The sequence below is a fragment of the Leucoraja erinacea genome, chromosome 5 (genome assembly GCF_028641065.1).
Source record: "Leucoraja erinacea ecotype New England chromosome 5, Leri_hhj_1, whole genome shotgun sequence".
Lineage (NCBI taxonomy): Eukaryota > Metazoa > Chordata > Chondrichthyes > Rajiformes > Rajidae > Leucoraja > Leucoraja erinaceus.
Window position 1 is genome coordinate 100,222,002 of NC_073381.1, and position 17,686 is coordinate 100,239,687.

At 50.8% G+C, this 17,686-nt stretch overlaps 1 protein-coding gene across 1 annotated transcript in view; it reads left to right on the plus strand.

The window, feature by feature from the left end:
- Positions 1 to 482: 482 nt before the first annotated feature.
- The window catches only part of LOC129697648 (leucine-rich repeat and fibronectin type-III domain-containing protein 2), a 146,948-nt gene continuing 129,744 nt past the window's right edge, over positions 483 to 17,686 (plus strand). Inside the window, exon 1 of the mRNA XM_055636359.1 lies at positions 483 to 618. The gene's annotated coding sequence lies outside the window, so the exon portion shown is untranslated. The remainder of the gene's footprint in view (positions 619 to 17,686) is intronic.

The following is a 17,686-nucleotide window of genomic DNA, read 5'->3' on the forward strand; positions in this document are numbered from 1 at the left end:
AAGGGGGGGGGGGGGGAGAGAGAGAGGGAGGAAAGGGAGAGAGAGAGTGAGTGAGTGGGAGGGATAGAGGGAGGGGGAGGGGGACAGAGAGAGAGAGACGGACGGAGAGAGTGAGAGCGAGTGAGTGTGGGATAGAGAGTGTGAGCGGGAGGGATAGAGAGAGAGGGAGAGAGAGGGGAGGGGAGGGAGAGAGGGAGGGAGGGAGGGAGAGAGGGGAGGTACCCTAGCTGTTTATCTTGTCATTATGAGACAGCGGACTCTTCAGAGGCTCCCAGCCACCGACATGTGATATTGGAAATCTTTTGGACACCTGAAAATACCAGCAAGGAAAATCCGAGTGTGTGTGTGTGTGAGTGAGGGAGAGAGCCGGCCACAAGCTAACTACGAATAGGATTTAAATGGGACATCTGCGGTGATACCGGACAAGGGAGAAGGTGCAGCCGACAGAGGGAGAGACAGAGACAGAGGGAGAGGGGGGTTGATGTCGCCGTTACAGGACCGGTGACTGTCACATCCCCGGGTGCTGCGCCTCATTTGGATTTACACCATGGAGTGTTTGGCCACTAACTTGCTCGCTCCCGGCTGCTGCCGTCTCAGGCTGCGCGTCCCAATCTAAAGGTAAGGGCTTGAGTCTCGTCTCGTCTCGTCTCGTCTTCTCTCTCGCTTGTAGATTCTCGGCTTAAGCCTCCTTGACTTGCAGATGGGATGGCCAGTGTGGGGAGTGTGTGTGTGTGTGTGTGGGGAGGGGGGAGAGAGGGGAGGGGGAGAGTGATGAAGAGGAGAGAGGGGAGGAGAGAGAGGGGAGGAGGAGAGGGGAGAGAGGGGGATGAGGGAGTGGGGGGAGAGGGGGAGACCGGAGGAGAGAGAGGGGGAGGAGAGGGGGGAGAGGAGGGGGAGAGTGGGGGAGAGGAGGAGCGAGGGGAGAGGGGAGAGAGAGAGAGAGGTGGTCGAGAGAGGGGGGAGAGGGGGGAGAGAGAGGGTGGTAGAGAGGGGGAGAGAGAGAGGAGAGGGAAGAGAGAGAGAGGGGCGAGAAAGGGGAGAGAGAGGAGAGAGGGGGAGGAGAGGAGAGGAGATAGGGGGAAGAGCGAGGGGAGAGAGAGAGCGGAGAGGAGAGAGGAGAGGAGAGAGGAGAGAGGGGGTGGGGTGGGAGAGAAGGGAGGGGGCAGGGGGGGGGGCGAGAGGAGGGGAGGGGAAGATTGTGGAGGGAGGAGGAGGAGGGGGGGAGGGAGGGGGGTGGCGAGGAGCGAGAGGGAAGAGGTAGCAGTGGTGGAGGGGGGGAGTGGGGAGGGGGGGGGGGGAGGAGAGAGAGAGAGAGACAGGAGGGGGGGCGGGGAGAAGCGAAATGATGTCCCAGTGTTTCTTCCGAACGCTCACCTTAACCCTGCAACCCGTCTCTAAGAGACAGCGACAGTCTAGCCTTGCAGGGGAGGGGGGGGGGGGGGGGGGGGGGGGGGGGGGTGTGTAGTAATAGGGGCAATAATGATCAGGTCAATTCGCGGTGTGTGTGTTCACTCTCAGACGGTGTGTGACAGTGGCCATCCACCCTTCCAAGAAATGTACTTCACCCATTCCTTCTCCCCAGAGACGCTGGCTGTCCCGCTGAGTTTCTCCAGCATTTTGTGTCTGTCTTGTGACTATCCAAGAATGTTGCCGGAGCGATCACCACCATACCAGTCTCTCCCGTTCTACGCTGCGAAGTTTACACCAACCCTTCTATTGACTTGGTGGGGGGAGCAAGGAGCTACATATGTTGGTTCCACAACAAACAAAAATAAAAGACACAGAGTGCTGGAGTAACTCAGGGGGTCAGGCAGCATCTCTGGAGAAGGTGGAGGGGCGATTTATTCAGGAAACTGCTAAAGCGCACCCACATTGTGCCACCTCTCCATGTTCTCCAGAGATGCTGCCTGACCCGCTGAGTTACTCCTGCACTCTGTGTCTTTTTTTTAAAAACACTATCAACTGGTCTGATCTCTCTGGTGTGGTATATCCCCCCTCCCCCCCCCCCCCCCCCCCCCCCCCCCCCAGAGAAACCCACCCCCACCCCCCCCCCCCCTCCACCCACCCCCCCCCCCCACCCCCACTCCCCCCCCCACCCACCCCCCCCCCCGACGGCCCCCCCCCCCCCCCCCCCCCCCCCCCCCCCCTGATGTTGCCCCCCCCCCCCCCCCCCCCCCCCCCCCCCCCCCCCCCCCCCCCGCAAAAGGAAAAAAAAAACACACACACAACACACACAGGCGACGGTAACGGATTTTATTTTCTGATGTTGCTATTCGCAAAAGGAAAAAAAAATCCCACACGACAGCTCAGGGATGATCCTAATTTAGCATCAAAATCGGATTGAATTAGCTGACTCCAGGGTGTAGATGCGCCATGTGCCTCTGTCTCTCTCTCTCTGGCAAGCTCTAGGCAAGCTGTCGGCACGGGGTTTGTACCTTCTCCCCGCGACCCGCGTGGGTTTTCTCCGGGTGCTCCGGTTTCCTCCCACACTCCAAAGGCGTGCCGTGCGGGTTTGTAGGTTAATTGGCTTCTTGGTGTAAATGTAAATTGTTCCCCGGTGTGTGTAGGATAGTGTTCGCGCATTAATAGACAATAGACAATAGGTGCAGGAGTAGGACATTTGGCCCTTCGAGCCAGCACCGCCATTCAATGTGATCATGGCTGATCATCCCCAATCAGTACCCCGTTCCTGCTTTCTCCCCTGACTCCCCTATCTTTAAGAACCCTATCTAGCTCTATCTTGAAAGCATCCAGAGAACCTGCCTCCACCGGCCTCTGAGGCAGAGAATTCCACAGACTCGCCACTCTCTGTGAGAAAAAGTGTTTCCTCGTCTCGGTTGTAAATGGCTTATTCCTTATTCTTAAACTGTGTGTGGCCCCTGGTTCTGGACTCCCCCAACATCGGGAACATGTGTCCTACCTCTAGCGTGTCCAATCTAGAGTGTAATCACAGTCCAGGGAAGGGAAGGGCCCCGACCGTTCACGCCGCCAGTCTATCCCACCTCCCTCCCCCTGAATTGAGTTTAGTTTAGAGATACAGCGCAGAAAGAGGCCCTTCGGCCCCTAGCAAGTCAGCCCCGACCTGCAATCCCCTGCACACTAACCCTACCCGACCCGACACACACCAGGGGCAATTATACATTTACACCAAGCCAGTGAACCTACAAACCTGCACGTCTTTGGAGTGCGGGAAGAAAGCGTAGAAAACCCACGCGTTCACGTGGAGAACGTGCAAACTCCGTACAGACAGCACCCGTGGTCAGGATGGAACCCGGGTCTCTGGCGCTGTGAGGCAGCAACTCTACCGCTGCTCCACCGTGCCGCCCTAAACTCTATGACTAAGTTACTCCAGCACAAAGTTAGTCCTCTGACAGTTCCCCCCCGACTACTTGCTCGGGCCCACACCCATCCCCTTCCCACCTCGCTCTGTCCCCCCTCCTCTTCCCTCCCCCTCCCTCACTTCAGAGTCGTAAACGCCATGTCCGCCAAGATGCCCGTTTAAGCCATTCCCATTTGCACGCGTTTGGCCCATATCCCTCTAAACCTTTCGCACCCACGACTCTGTCCAAAGGAATGATTAATATCGTAGTACCCGTCTCGACATGCCTGTCGCAACGTTTAAGAGACATTTGGACAGGGACATGAACAGGTTTGGAAGGATATGGGCGAGACGCAGGCAGGTGGGATTAGTGTAGATGGAACATGTTGGCGTGGGCAAGTTGGGCTGAAAGGCCTGTTTCCACGCTGTATCACTCTATGACTCCATTCCTACATGTAGACAGGTACATGGATAGGACAGGTTTGGATAGATCTGGGACAAACGCGGGCATGTGGGACTGGTGTAGATGGGGGTCTACACTAGATTGGTCAGATTGGTGGGCAAGTTGGGCCGAAGGGCCAGACTCCACACTGAATCCTCACTAACTGCATCCTCTGGCAGCTCGCTCCATACACCCGCCACCCTCGGAGTGAAAAGGTTCCCCGTCTGGTCATAAGGTGATAGGAGCAGAATTAAGCCATTCGGCCCATCAAGTCTACTAAGCCATTGCATCATAGTCCCTGCTCTCTAATGGGGGTCTTGCTGTTCCCGTAACAGTGGCGACTGTAGTCTATGTTTCGGAAAAGGACCTTATAGAATCTTCACACTAAGAGTTAGATAGGACTCTTAAAGTTGGTGGAGTCAAGGGATATGGGGAGAAGGCAGGGACGGGGTAGTGATTGTGGATGATCAGCCATGATCACATTGAATGGCGGTGCTGGCTCGAAGGGCCGAACGGCCTCCTCCTGCACCTATTGCCTATTGACCCAAACAGGCCCTTCGGCCCATCGAGTCCGTGTCACCCGTCTGGTTTAGTTTCGAGACACAGCGCGCACTTGCCCACACGAGGAACTGCAGATCAGCGTTGACAGACAAAAAGGCACAAAGTGCTGGAGTAACTCAGCGGGCCAGGAGGACATGGGCACAAATCTCCGCAACTCCGGGAGGAAACGGGCCCTTCGGCCCACCGGGTCCGCACCGCCCAGCGATCCCCGCACAGCGATCCTATCCTCCAAACACCAGGGGCAATTTACACGTATACACCAAGCCAATTAACCTGCAAACCTGCGCAACTTCGGGAGGGAACCGAAGATCGGGTGTGGTCATGGGGGAGGTACAGACAGCGCCCGTAGTCGGGATCGAACCCGGGACTCCGGCGCTGCAAGGCAGCAACTCTACCGCTGCGCCACCTCATGTTCACCCAGTTCTGTGTTATACAACTCCTTTCATCCACTCCATGCGCAGTCGGGCCTATTAACTGAGGCCAATTAACCCACCAACCTCACACGTCTTTGTGATGTGGGAGAATACGGAGCGCCCGGAGTAAACCCACGCGGGTCACGAGGAGAACGTGAAAACTCCACACAGACAGACAGACACACACACACAGAGCCACACACGCAGACACACACACACAGAGCCACACACACACACACACACAGACACACACACACACACACGTAGACACACACACAGACACACACAGACACACACACACACACACACAGACACACACACACACAGACACACACACACAGACACACACACACACACACACACACACACACACACACACACACACACACACACACACACACACACACACAAAAGACACACACACACACACAGACACACACACACACACACACACACACACACAGACACACACACACACACAGACACACACACACACGCACACACACACACACACACAGACAGCCCGAGGTCAGGATGAAACCCGGGTCTGATATATCCGCACTTGAGGAGATGTCTCAAGGTGTCGACTGAGATTGAGTAAAGACGGAGTAAATGTTTCAAATTGGAGGCGGCAAAGCTGACCTGAGTTGTATGGAGTTGTCAAGGAGGGGGTCAAATGTCCAAAACCTGAACCCCCAGAGCAAGAGATATCGCAAGCTGTAGCGCACATGTTTTAGCGATAGAGGAGTCTCAGATGTTATCTGCAGCGGATTGCGCGTTCCCACAGAGAGTGGTTGGAATATGGAGAATATGTCTGGGAAGGGAGGCGATTTAACAGCATGGAATGGGCCAACACAGAGCAGCACGGTGAAGCAGGGGTAGAGTTGCCGCCTCACAGCGCCGGAGACCCGGGTTCAATCCTGACCACGGGCGCTGTGCGGCTGTGTGTGTGTGGAGTGTACGCGCTCTCCCCGTGACGGCGCGGGTTTCCCCTCCCACATTTCGAAGACGTGTGGGTTTGTTGGTTGTTCAAGAAGGAACTGCAGATGCTGGAAGATCGAAGGTACTGTGATATCTTCCACTTTGCACTATATGTTGTATTTGTGAGTGACTCGAAGTTACACTTGATTTGACTGGGTTGCACAATGGTCAAACAAAGTCTATACAAAGGTACACAAAAAAGCTGGAGAAACTCAGCGGGTGCAGCAGCATCTATGGAGCGAAGGAAATAGGCAACGTTTCGGGCCGAAACCCTTCTTCAGACTCCGAAACGTCGCCTATTTCCTTCGCTCCACAGATGCTGCTGCACCCGCTGAGTTTCTCCAGCAATTTTGTGTACCTTGGGTTTGTTGGTTCATTGGCCCTCTGTAACCCCCCGTGGATGATATAGTGGGATAACGCCAGAACCAGTGTGAACTATGGCCGGCATGGATTCGGTGGGCCGAAGGGCCTGTTTCCGTGCTGTGTATCTTTAAACTACAACGGGTCAAATCACACCTGCCTCCATAGTTGCTGCTAGAATAAACATACATAGAAACATAGGTGCAGGAGGAGACCATTCGGCCCTTCGAGACAGCACCGCCATTCGCTGTGATCATGGCTGATCGTCCCCTATCAATAACCCGTGCCTGCCTTCTCCCCATATCCCTTGACTCCACTAGCCCCTAGAGCTCTATCCAACTCTCTCTTAAATCCATCCAGTGATTTGGCCTCCACTGCCCTCAGGAACACAGGAACAGGCCATTCGGCCCACAATGTTTGTGCTATAACATAAACTGATCGCCTCTGCCTACACACATAATCAAATTTTTTCCATTCCCTGTATATGCAAAAGGTCTTCTAAACGTCGCTATCATATCTACCTCCATCGTCTTCTAGGAACCCACTACCCAACACATTGAAAACAAAACCTCTATGTAAAAAAACAGTTCCTCCAGCATTTGGCTACGTGAGGAACTGCAGATCATTGTTTATAAACAAAAAGACACAAAGTGCTGGAGTAACTCAGCGGGCCAGGCAGCATCTCGTATCCTCCTAAATTGAGGAAGGACATTCTTGCTATTGAGGGAGTGCAGCGTACGTTTACAAGGTTAATTCCCGGGATGGCGGGACTGACATATGTTGAGAGAATGGAGCAGCTGGGCTTGTACACTCTGGAGTTTAGAAGGATGAGAGGGTATCTCATTGAATAAGATTGTTAAGGGCTTGGACACACTAGAGGCAGGAAACATGTTCCTGATGTTGGGGGAGACCAGAACCAGGGGCCACAGTTTAAGAATAAGGAGTAAGCCATTTAGAACGGAGGCGAGGAAACACTTTTTCTCACAGAGAGTGGTGAGTCTGTGGAATTCTCTGCCTCGGAGGGCGGTGGAGGCCGGTTCTCTGGATGCTTTCAGGAGAGAGCTAGATAGGGCTCTTAAAAATAGCGGAGTCAGGGGATATGGGGAGCAGGCAGGAACGGGGTACTGATTGGGGATGATCAGCCATGATCACATTGAATGGCGCTGCTGGCTCGAAGGGCCAAATGGCCTACTCCTGCACCTATTGTCTATTGTCTATTGAGAACATGGTCCACATCTCCAGAGATGCTGCCCGACCCGCTGGGTTAATCCAGCACTTTGTGTCTATTTGTGTCCCTTCTACTGACTTGTCCGGTCTGAGAGAAGGTCCCGACCCTCGATGTTCTCCGGAGATGCTGCCTGACCCGCAGAGTTCCTCCAGCACTCTGTGTTTTATCTCCTCCGTCACGTCATGTGTTGCTAACGGCGTCCAAGGCTTATTTACAAGAATGCTACAATTACACGGACCAGGTGCGTGTGAAAAGGAATCGCTACAGACAGTGCGTAGGAAGGAACTGCAGATGCTGGTTTACACCGAAGATAGACACAAAAAGCTGGAGTAACTCAGCGGGACAGGCAGCATCTCTGGAGAGAAGGAATGGGTGACGTTTCGGATGGAGACCCTTCTTCAGACTTCAGAAAGGTCTCGACCCGAAAGATCTCCAGCGATGCTGCCTGTCTCGCTGAGTGACTCCAGCTTTTTGTGTCTATCTTCAGCTTATAGATAGTTACTGGGTTGTCGGCGTGGACATGGCGTGTTGTGGAGGCGCGGTGTCGAATAAATGTACATTCCAGTCGAGCAAACATCCACATCGTCCCAGGTAGACACAGAAAGCTGGAGTGGCTGCACTTGCAGTTCCTTCCTACTCGTAAATAACCCTGGGCTGCCCGCCGCGAGGGGAATGAATGGAGCACATTGTTGGGTCTATATTGTAGGTGTGGGGTCACAGCCCCTCGCCTCTACCCTCCGCTGCTGACAAGAGACATCCTTCGATCTTCCACATGGATCTGGGAACCAGCCAACCAGGTAGAACAAATCTCACTGTTAACTCTTTACATGCCGGTTGGCAGGCAAACCTATTCGCCCCGGAGGTTCCCGGAGGTTTTTGTCAGTCTCCCTACCTGCTTCCACTACCTGCAACCCCCGGCAACCACCTGCAACCTCCGGGAACCGCACGGAAACCTTGGGTGGGGCGCAAAGTCTCCTGAGGTTTCTGTTCAGGTTTCCTAAGTGGGACAGGGGCATAACTCTACTTCGAAGGCGGGCCACCAATCCCCCCCACCCCCACCCACAATAACATAGTCACCCATTCCTGATCCTTCAGCCCATTCTGCCCGTGCCAGCCCTTTAAGATAAGCCCCTATGCTTGGACTTGCTGCTGTGGTTGTCATAAGGAAGACACAACAGCACAGGAGGATACTCAGCGGGTCAGGCAGTATTGGAAAGAGTGGATGTGGAGAGGATGTTTCCACTAGTGGGAGAGTCTAGGCACAGAGGTTCCTTTAGGACGTTCCTTCAGGAAGGAGATGAGGAGGAATTTCTTTAGTCAGCGGGTGGTGAATCTGTGGAATTCTTTGCCACAGCAGGCTGTAGAGGCCAAGTCAGTGGATATTTTTAAGGCAGAGATAGATAGTTTCTTGATTAGTACGGGTGTCAGAGGTTATGGGGAGAAGGCAGGAGAATGGGGTTAGGAGGGAGAGGTAGATCAGCCATGATTGAATGGCAGAGTGGACTAAACTAAACTAAACTCAACTAAAATGAACTAAATTCACCAGGAAAGTGGGGAAAGATTTAATAGGAACACGAGGGGCAGATTTTCACTCAGATTGTGGTGTGTAAGCATAAATTCATAGATGATAGGAGCAGAATTAGGCCATTCGGCCCATCAAGTCCACTCCGCCATTCAACGATGGCTGATCTATCTCTCCATCCTAACCCCATTCTCCTGCCTTCTCCCCATAACCCCTGACACCCGTACTAATCAAGAATCTATCTATCTCTGCCTGAAAAACATCCAGGATAGTGTTAATGTGCGGGGATCGCTGGTCGGCGCGAACCCGATGGGCCGAAGGGCCTGTTTCCGTGCTGTATCCCTAAACTAAACTAAACTAAAGTGTAAAAAAATGATGTGAGGCAGAGATAGGGCAGGAATCTTTTCCCTAGAATGGAAAAATTGAATACGAGAGGCCATAGTTTATTCAGAGACACAGTATGGAAACAAGCCCTTCAGCCCATCGAGTCAGCGCCGACCAATGGTAATCCACACACTCATTCTATCCGACATAATGGGGACAATTTACAGAAGCCAATTAACCTACATCCTAACCTACCAATAGCTTTAAGGTAAGAGGGTTAATCCATACAGATAACTTTATTGAACAACCTCATGTGAGGTATTTTCATAAATGTTTCCTGGAGAACCAAGTGGACCCTCTTTGGTATAGATAGGGTAGACAGTCAGGACCTTTCTTCCAGGATAGGAATGTCCAACACTAGAGGGCATTTTCTTTTAGCCTTGAGATGAAAGGGCAAATGTTTAAAGGAGATGTGCAGGGCAATTTTTTTTACACAGAGGGTGGTGACTGTCTAAAACGCGCTGCCAGGGGTAGGGGTAGGGGTAGAGGTAGATATGATAGTGGCATTTAAGAGACTTTAGGAAAGGGACATGGCTTGTGCAGGGAATGGTGGGTTGTGGATTATATGCAGGCAGCCAAGACTTGGTCCTGGCATCAGGTTTGGCCTGGACATTGTCTGGGCCGAAGGGCCTGTTCCTTTGCTGTAGACTCGGCTTGTACACGCTACAATTTAGAGGTTTGAGGGGGGATCTTATAGAAACGTACAAAATTCTTAAGGGGTTGGACAGGCTAGATGCAGGAAGATTGTTCCCGATGTTGGGGAAGTCCAGAACAAGGGGTCACAGTTTAAGGATAAGGGGGAAGTCTTTTAGGACCGAGATGAGGAAAACATTTTTCACACAGAGAGTGGTGAATCTCTGGAATTCTCTGCCACAGAAGGTAGTTGAGGCCAGTTCATTGGCCATATTTAAGAGGGAGTTAGATGTGGCCCTTGTGGCGAAAGGGGTCAGGGGGTATGGAGAGAAGGCAGGTACAGGATACTGAGTTGGATGATCAGCCATGATCATATTGAATGGCGGTGCTGGCTTGAAGGGCCAAATGGCCTACTCCTGCACTATTTTCTATGTTTCTATGTAATGTTCAGTGTTCTGTGTTGAGGCACTGTTAGAGGGAGTGGTTTATAACTTAAGGCAATGTTTAGTTTAGTTTAGTTTAGTTTAGAGAGATGCAGGATGGAAACAGGCCCTTCGGCCCACTGAGTCCATGCTGACCAGCGATCACCCGTACACTAGTTCTCTCCTACACACTCGGGGCTATTTACAATTTACAGAAGACAATGAACCGTCTTTGGAGTGTAGCAGGAAACCGGAGCACCAGGAGGAAACCCACGCGGGTCACACGGGGAGAACGTACAAACTCCGTGCAGACAGCACCCGTAGTCGGGATCGAACCCGGGTCTCAGGCGCTGTGATGCAGCAACTCTACTGCTGGTCACTGTTCCCGCCGAGAACCAACTTCTACAGATGCACCACACACAACAACCATCTGAATGCACCACAGCTTGCTTTGGCAGCAGCTCTGTCCAAGACATTGCAGAGAGATGTGGATGTAGCCCAGTCCATCACACAGACCAGACACCCCACCATTGACTCCATCTACACTACACGCTGTCTCGGGAAAGCAGCCAAAATAATCGATAATCATAAGTCGATACCTCTTCCCTCGAACCTGTCCAGGGACCCCGACAGTCTTTCCAGGTGAGGCAGAGGTTCACTTGCACCTCCTCCAACCTCATCTACTGTATCCGCTGTTCCAGGTGTGGACTCCTAAATATTGGCGAGACCAAGTGCAGGCTCGGCGATCGTTTCACTGAACACCTCCACTCAGTCCGACTAAACCTACCTGATCTCCCGGTGACTCAACACTTCAACTCCCCCTCCCATTCCCAATCTGACCTCTCTGTCCTGGGCCTCCTCCATTGTCAGAGTGAGGCCTAGCGCAAATTGGTGGAGCAGCACCTCATATTTCACTTGGGCAGCGGTATGAATATCGACTTCTCTAACTTCAAGTAACACTTTCTTTCCCTCTCTCCATCCCTCCCCCATCCTATTTCTCTGACCAGTCTGACTGCCCCCCCGATTACATTTTATCTCTGTTTGCTTCGTTGTCAACTTCTCCGAGCTAATAGACCTATTCTACATTTTCCTTGGGCCTCGTCCCCTTTGATGTCTCGTTTTCACACCTTACCCTTCCTTATCTCCGTGTCTCCCTCTCGCCTGACTCTCAGTCTGAAGAAGGGTCTCGACCTGAAACGTCACCCATTACTTCTCTCCAGAGATGCTGCCTGTCCCGCTGAGTTACTCCAGCATTTTGTGTCTGTCATCAATGTTAACCAGCATCTGCAGTTCCTTCCCGCACACCCGTAGTCGGGATCGAACCCAGGTCTTAGGCGCTGTGAGGTGGCAACTCTGCTACGCTTATGTACTATGCTTATTTTCTCCGTAACTCTAACGCTGTAATACTATATTCTGTACTGTGATATCTTCCACTTTGCACTATCTGTTGTATTTGTGAGTGACTCGAAGTTACACTTGATTTGACTGGGTTGCACAATGGTCAAACAAAGTCTATGCAAAGTTTTTCTCTGGATCCTGTTACCTTGTGTTCCAATGCCTATAGCTGGTAGTGGGGCGGGTAGTGGTCCACTAGCTCTGTGGGTCAGGAGTTAGTCTATTGTTGTGTCCATTCAGTTTTGTTCACCTTGCTGTAGTAAGAATCTTGTTACGGATATGTCCCACTTTCACAACTTAATTATTTCATCCCGACCATTATTTTACTTGTGGACATTTTTTAATCGGGCTGGAAAAAACGTCCCGACGTACCCGGTGCCCCAAGTACCTACGGCTGGCATAACGGGCCGCTACAATACATCTACGGACTCGTACGGGCTCGCTACGGACTCGTTACGAACATTCTGCGAGTTTGAATCAAGGGGAAAACTTGGGAGAATTCGTGAATTACCTCATGAAAGTGGGACAGGCCCTTTAAGCTGGTAAGCTGGGTGCAGAGAGGGTTGTTGTCAGGACTAGAGGACCCGGAGCTATAAGGAGAGGTTAATCAGGCTTGTACTTTTTTCCTTGGAGTACAGGAGGATGAGGGGTGGAGGCCAAGTCATTGGGTAGTTTCAACATGGGGATTGAATGAATGAATGATGCTTCATTGCCACATGTCATAAGTAATAATACTTTATCTCACACTAAAGGTTATTCCGATATCCATGTATCTGTACACTGTGGATGGCTTGATTGTGATCATGTACAGTCATTGGTTAACAAGCAACACAAGTTTTTATATTAATAAGGGATAGGAGCAGAATTAGGCCATTCGGCCCATCACGTCTACTCTATCATTCAATCATGGCTGATCCATCTCTCCCTCCTAACCCCATTCTCCTGCCTTAGATATGCAGATATGCCATTTATTGTCACTATACATGTATAGTGAAACTGAAAGCTGCTCGTACTCAGTGCATAAATAAAATTTAGCACAAAAAAAAAAAAACAAGCAACAGAAAAAAACAAAAAACAGAAGGGGGGGGGGGGGGGATGGGGGAGGAATAGGTGCACAATTTCTGCGGCGCTACATACATATACACATATATACAGATGGAAGTCCGTGTTGGGCAGTGAAGTCAGTGCATGTGTGAATTAGAATTAATAGTAGTTATAATTCTCGGAAAGCAACTATTCCTGAGTATTTGTCCTGGATTTGATACACCTATAGCGCCTTCCAGAGGGCAGCAGGTCGAACAGTCCAAACGCAGGATGGGAGCTGTCTTTGATGATCTTCTTTGCCCTGCTAAGGCAGCGGGAGGTGTAGATGTCCATCAGGGAGGGGAGAGGGCTCTGCGCTGTCCTAGTTACCCTCTGAAGCCTCTCCCTGTCTGCCATGGTGCAGCTGCCATACCATGCTGTAATGCAGTATGTCAGCAGGCTCTCGATGGACGAGCGGTAGAAGGTCAGCAGCAGGTTAGAGTCCAGGTTGTGCTTCCTGAGGACCCTCAGGAAGTGCAGCCGCTGCTGAGCCTTCTTGATGACCGCTGTCGTGTTGTCCGTCCAGGAGATATCAGCAGCGATATGGACGCCGAGAAACCTCCTCTTAACCTCTGACACCCATACTAATCAAGAATCTATCTATCTCTGCCCTAAAAATATCCATTGACTTGGCCTCCACAGCCTCCTGTGGCAATGAATTCCACAGATTCACCAGCTTCTCACTAAAGAAATTCCTTCTCTTCTCCTTCCTAAAGGAATGTCCTTTAATTCTGAGGCTGTGACCTCTAGTCCTAGACTCTCCCACGAGTGGAGACATCCTCTCCATATCCACTCTATCCACCATTCACGTTTCAATGAGGTTCCCCCCCGCCCTCGTTCTTCTAAACTCCAGCGAGTACAGGCCCAGTGCCGTCAAACACTCACCATAAGTTAACCCACTCATTCCTGGGATCATGTGAGGGGTCACAATGATAGTGTTTGTTTTCCAGACCCAAGGTATGCAAAGAGTCACCACATAAAGGGCGCTGACATAGTTACAAATTATCCCACGCCATGTCCTCCTTTGTTATTTATTAACAGTGGTGTCAAAGGTTACGGGGAGAATGAGTGGGAAAGAACTGTAGACGCTGGTATAAATCAAAGGTAGACACAAAATACTGGTGTAACTCAGCGGGACAGGCAGCATCTCTGGAGAGAAGGAATGGGCGACGTTTCGGGTCGAGACCCTTCTTCAGACTGATGTCAGGGGGAGCGGGCTGGACAGAGCTAGAATGTAGTCGGAGACAGTAAGACTGGTGGGAGAACTGGGAAGGGGGAGGGGATGGCGAGAGAGAGGGAAAACAAGGCACTATTTGAAGTTAGAGATGTCAATGTTCATACCACTGGGGTGTAACTTTCAGGGAGAAGGCAGAGGGAAAGATAGATTAGCTATTAGATACATATATATACATATATACATAGACAATAGGTGCAGGAGTTGGCCTTTCGAGCCAGCACCGCCATTCAATATGATCCTTGCTGATCATCCACAATCAGTACCCCATTCCCGCCTTCTCCCCATATCCCTTGATTCTGCCAGCATCAAGAGCACTAGCTAACTCTCTCTTGAAAGCATCCAGTGAATCAGCCTCCACTACCTTCTGAGGCAGAGAATTACACTAATTTACAACTCTCTGGGTGAAAACGTTTTTCCTCATTTTGTTTAGTTTAGAGATACAGGGCGGAAACAGGCCCTTCGGCACACTGGGTCCGCGCCGACCAGCGATCCCCGCACATTAACACTATCCTACACCCACTAGGGACAATTTTTACATTTACCAATCCAATTAACCTACAAGCCTTTGGATTTTGGGAGGAAACCGAAGATCTCGGAGAAAACCCACGCAGGTCGCAGGGAGAACGTACAAACTCCGCACAGACAGCACCCGTAGTCGGGATCGAACCCACGTCTCCGGCGCTGCATTCGCTGTAAGCCAGCAACTCTACCGCTGCGCCACCGTGACTGCCCATCTCAGTTCTAAATGGCCGTTAGCTTTCATTGCAAAAGGATTTGAGTATAGGAGCAGAGAGGTTCTACTGCAGTTGTACAGGGTCAATGTGAGACCACACCTGGAGTATTGCGTACAGTTTTGGTCTCCAAATCTGAGGAAGGACTATTGCCATAGAGGGAGTGCAGAGACGGTTCACCAGACTGATTCCTGGGATGTCAGGACTGTCTTATGAAGAAAGACTGGATAGACTTGGTTTATACTCTCTAGAATTTAGGAGATTGAGGGGATCTTATAGAAACTTACAAAATTCTTAAGGGGTTGGACAGGCTAGATGCAGGAAGATTGTTCCCGATGTTAGGGAAGTCCAGGACAAGGGGTCACAGCTTAAGGATAAGGGGGAAATCCTTTAAAACCTTTGGACGAGGGAGAACTTTTTTCTTGTGGCTAAGGGGATCAGGGGTTTTGGAGAGAAGGCAGGTACGGGATACTGAGTTGGATGATCAGCCATGATCATATTGAATGGCGGTGCAGGCTCGAAGGGCCGAATGGCCTACTCCAGCACCTAATTTCTATGTTTCTATGTTTCTATGACCCTTTATTCTTAAACTGTGGCCCCTGGTTCTGGACTCCCCCAACATCGAGAACATGTTTCCTGCATCTAGCGTATCCAATCCCTTAATAATTTGCATATGTTTCTAATGGCAAATGTCGGTACATGGTTGAATTGCGGACTAAACTCGATAGGCCGAATGGCCTAATTCTGTTCCTCTGCCTTCTGAAGTGATATAATGATTCCAGCACCTGCAGATCGATGCATGTTCCTTACACAACCTCTTTCTCGTTGTAACTATCCTTTTGTATCTATTTGAACGACACTTGCCTTCGGGCACAGCAAGAAACACTTAACCGATTTTGTTAATTGCGGCATTGCAATAGGATTAATTTTGTACGTTTAAATATTCATAAAGATTGCTTGAGGAATTTTGATAGCGGAGAGCAAGAAACATTGTCAAAACAGTATAGGATTCCCGTCACAGACACTTATACAAATGTGTCGGATATTGTACGGAGAAAAGAAGCAAGGAGTCCCTGTAAAGTGCTCTTGTAATTCTGCGAGGATCCCACACACACTGCCTTAGGGGCAATCAATATCAGAAAATCAAAACAGCTTACTTTTCAAACATTATCAATTTTTTGTTTCCGCATTGATCTTGACCTCTCATCACAGACTTATCTGAGCTTCCCTCCCCCCCTTTCCCCCCTCACCCCCAAACTCACCACCCCCCCCCCCCCCCCCCCCCCCCCCCCCTCTCTCCATCCATGTTACTCCAATTTAGAACATAGAGCACAGATTGGGCGGCCACAGTGGCACAGCGGTAGAGTTGCTGCCTTACAGCGCTTGCAGCGTCGGATAGCCGGGTTAGATCCCGACTACGATGTTGTCTGTACTGAGTTTGTACGTTCTCCCCGTGACTGCATGGGTTTTCTCCGAGATCTCCAGTTGCCTCCCACACTCCAAAGACGTACAGGTTTTGAAGCTAATTGGCTTGGTGTAAAGGGGCTGTCCCACTGCGGCAACCTAATTGGCGAGTTTAGGAGAGCTTGAAAAAGTGTCATGTTGAAGACCTCCTTCGACTATGTAGAAGACTTCCTTCATCCTCCTTCGAGTATGTTGAAGACTAGCTTCGACTAGCTTCGGGAAAATTGGACACCGAATAGTGGAGAGTGAAGGCGAGCTCCTTCCATCTCCTTCGACCTCCCTTCGACTATGATGAAGACTATCTGCTACTACCTTCAACTACCCTCGATTAACTACGACTAACATGCCGACCCACTACGACCTACCTCGACTAAACCTACGAGTAAAAAAAATATAGATTTTTTTCCATGGCGACCTTTATTTACTCTAGGGCATTTTTCAGCATGTTGAAAAAATCGCCGCAACCTAGCTGAGGCCTCGAGTACGCGGGGACCACTCTCGAACATGAAGGAGAATTACAAAGACATCCTAGGACCTCGTGTTGACCATGCTGCGAGTACGAGTCGAGGGTAAACTCACCAGAACTCGCAGATTAGATCGCCCAAGTGGGACAGGCCCAATTAGTGTAAATTGTCCCTAGCGTGTGTAGGATGGCGTTAGTGTGCGGCGATCGCTGGTCGGCACGGACTCGATGGGCCGAAGGGCCTGTTTCTGTGCTGTATCTCTAAAGAAAACTAAGAGAACAGTGCAGCACAGGTACGGGCCCTTCGGCCCTCAATGTCCGGACTTGCCCATTGTTGCTGGAGCTTTATGCAGACTTTATAGGACAGGCTAAAGAAGTAAACAGTATGGCGACTTGGAATATTGAACATCGAACAGCACACCACGGAAACAGGCCCTTCGGCCCACTATGTCCGTGCCAAACATGATGCGATTATATACTCATCTCATCCATGCTGTACGACTCTATGACTCTAAATGGGACTAGTGTAGATAAGGTATCATGATGGGCATGGATGATATGGGCCAAAGAGCCTGTTTACGTGCTGTGTGAACCTATGTCCACAATTGTAAATTGGATTAGTTTAGAGAGGTTATCTGGGTTGCATGGGCAAGTTGGGTCGAATGGTCTGTTTCCATGCTCTATGAATCTAAATAGGTATAGCATAGATGGGGCATCTGGTCAACATGGATGAGTTGGGCTGAAGGGCCTGTTTCTTCGCTGTATGACTCTATACTCTGAAGGGGTTAGCTCATCATGATGGCCATGCTGTCCAAGGTGTCCCATCCAAACTAGTCCCCTTGAAAGTCATATAACATGGAAACAGGGCCTTCGGCCCAACCTGTCCATGCTGTCCGAGGTGCCCCATCCAAGCTGGTCCCATCATGGTCGGCATGGGCCCGTTGGGTTGAATGGCCTGTTTTCATGCTGAATCACTCTGTGACTATCAGTCCAAATGGAAATAGGTTAGGTGGGGAACCTTGGTCAGCATGGAGGAGTTGGGCCGAAG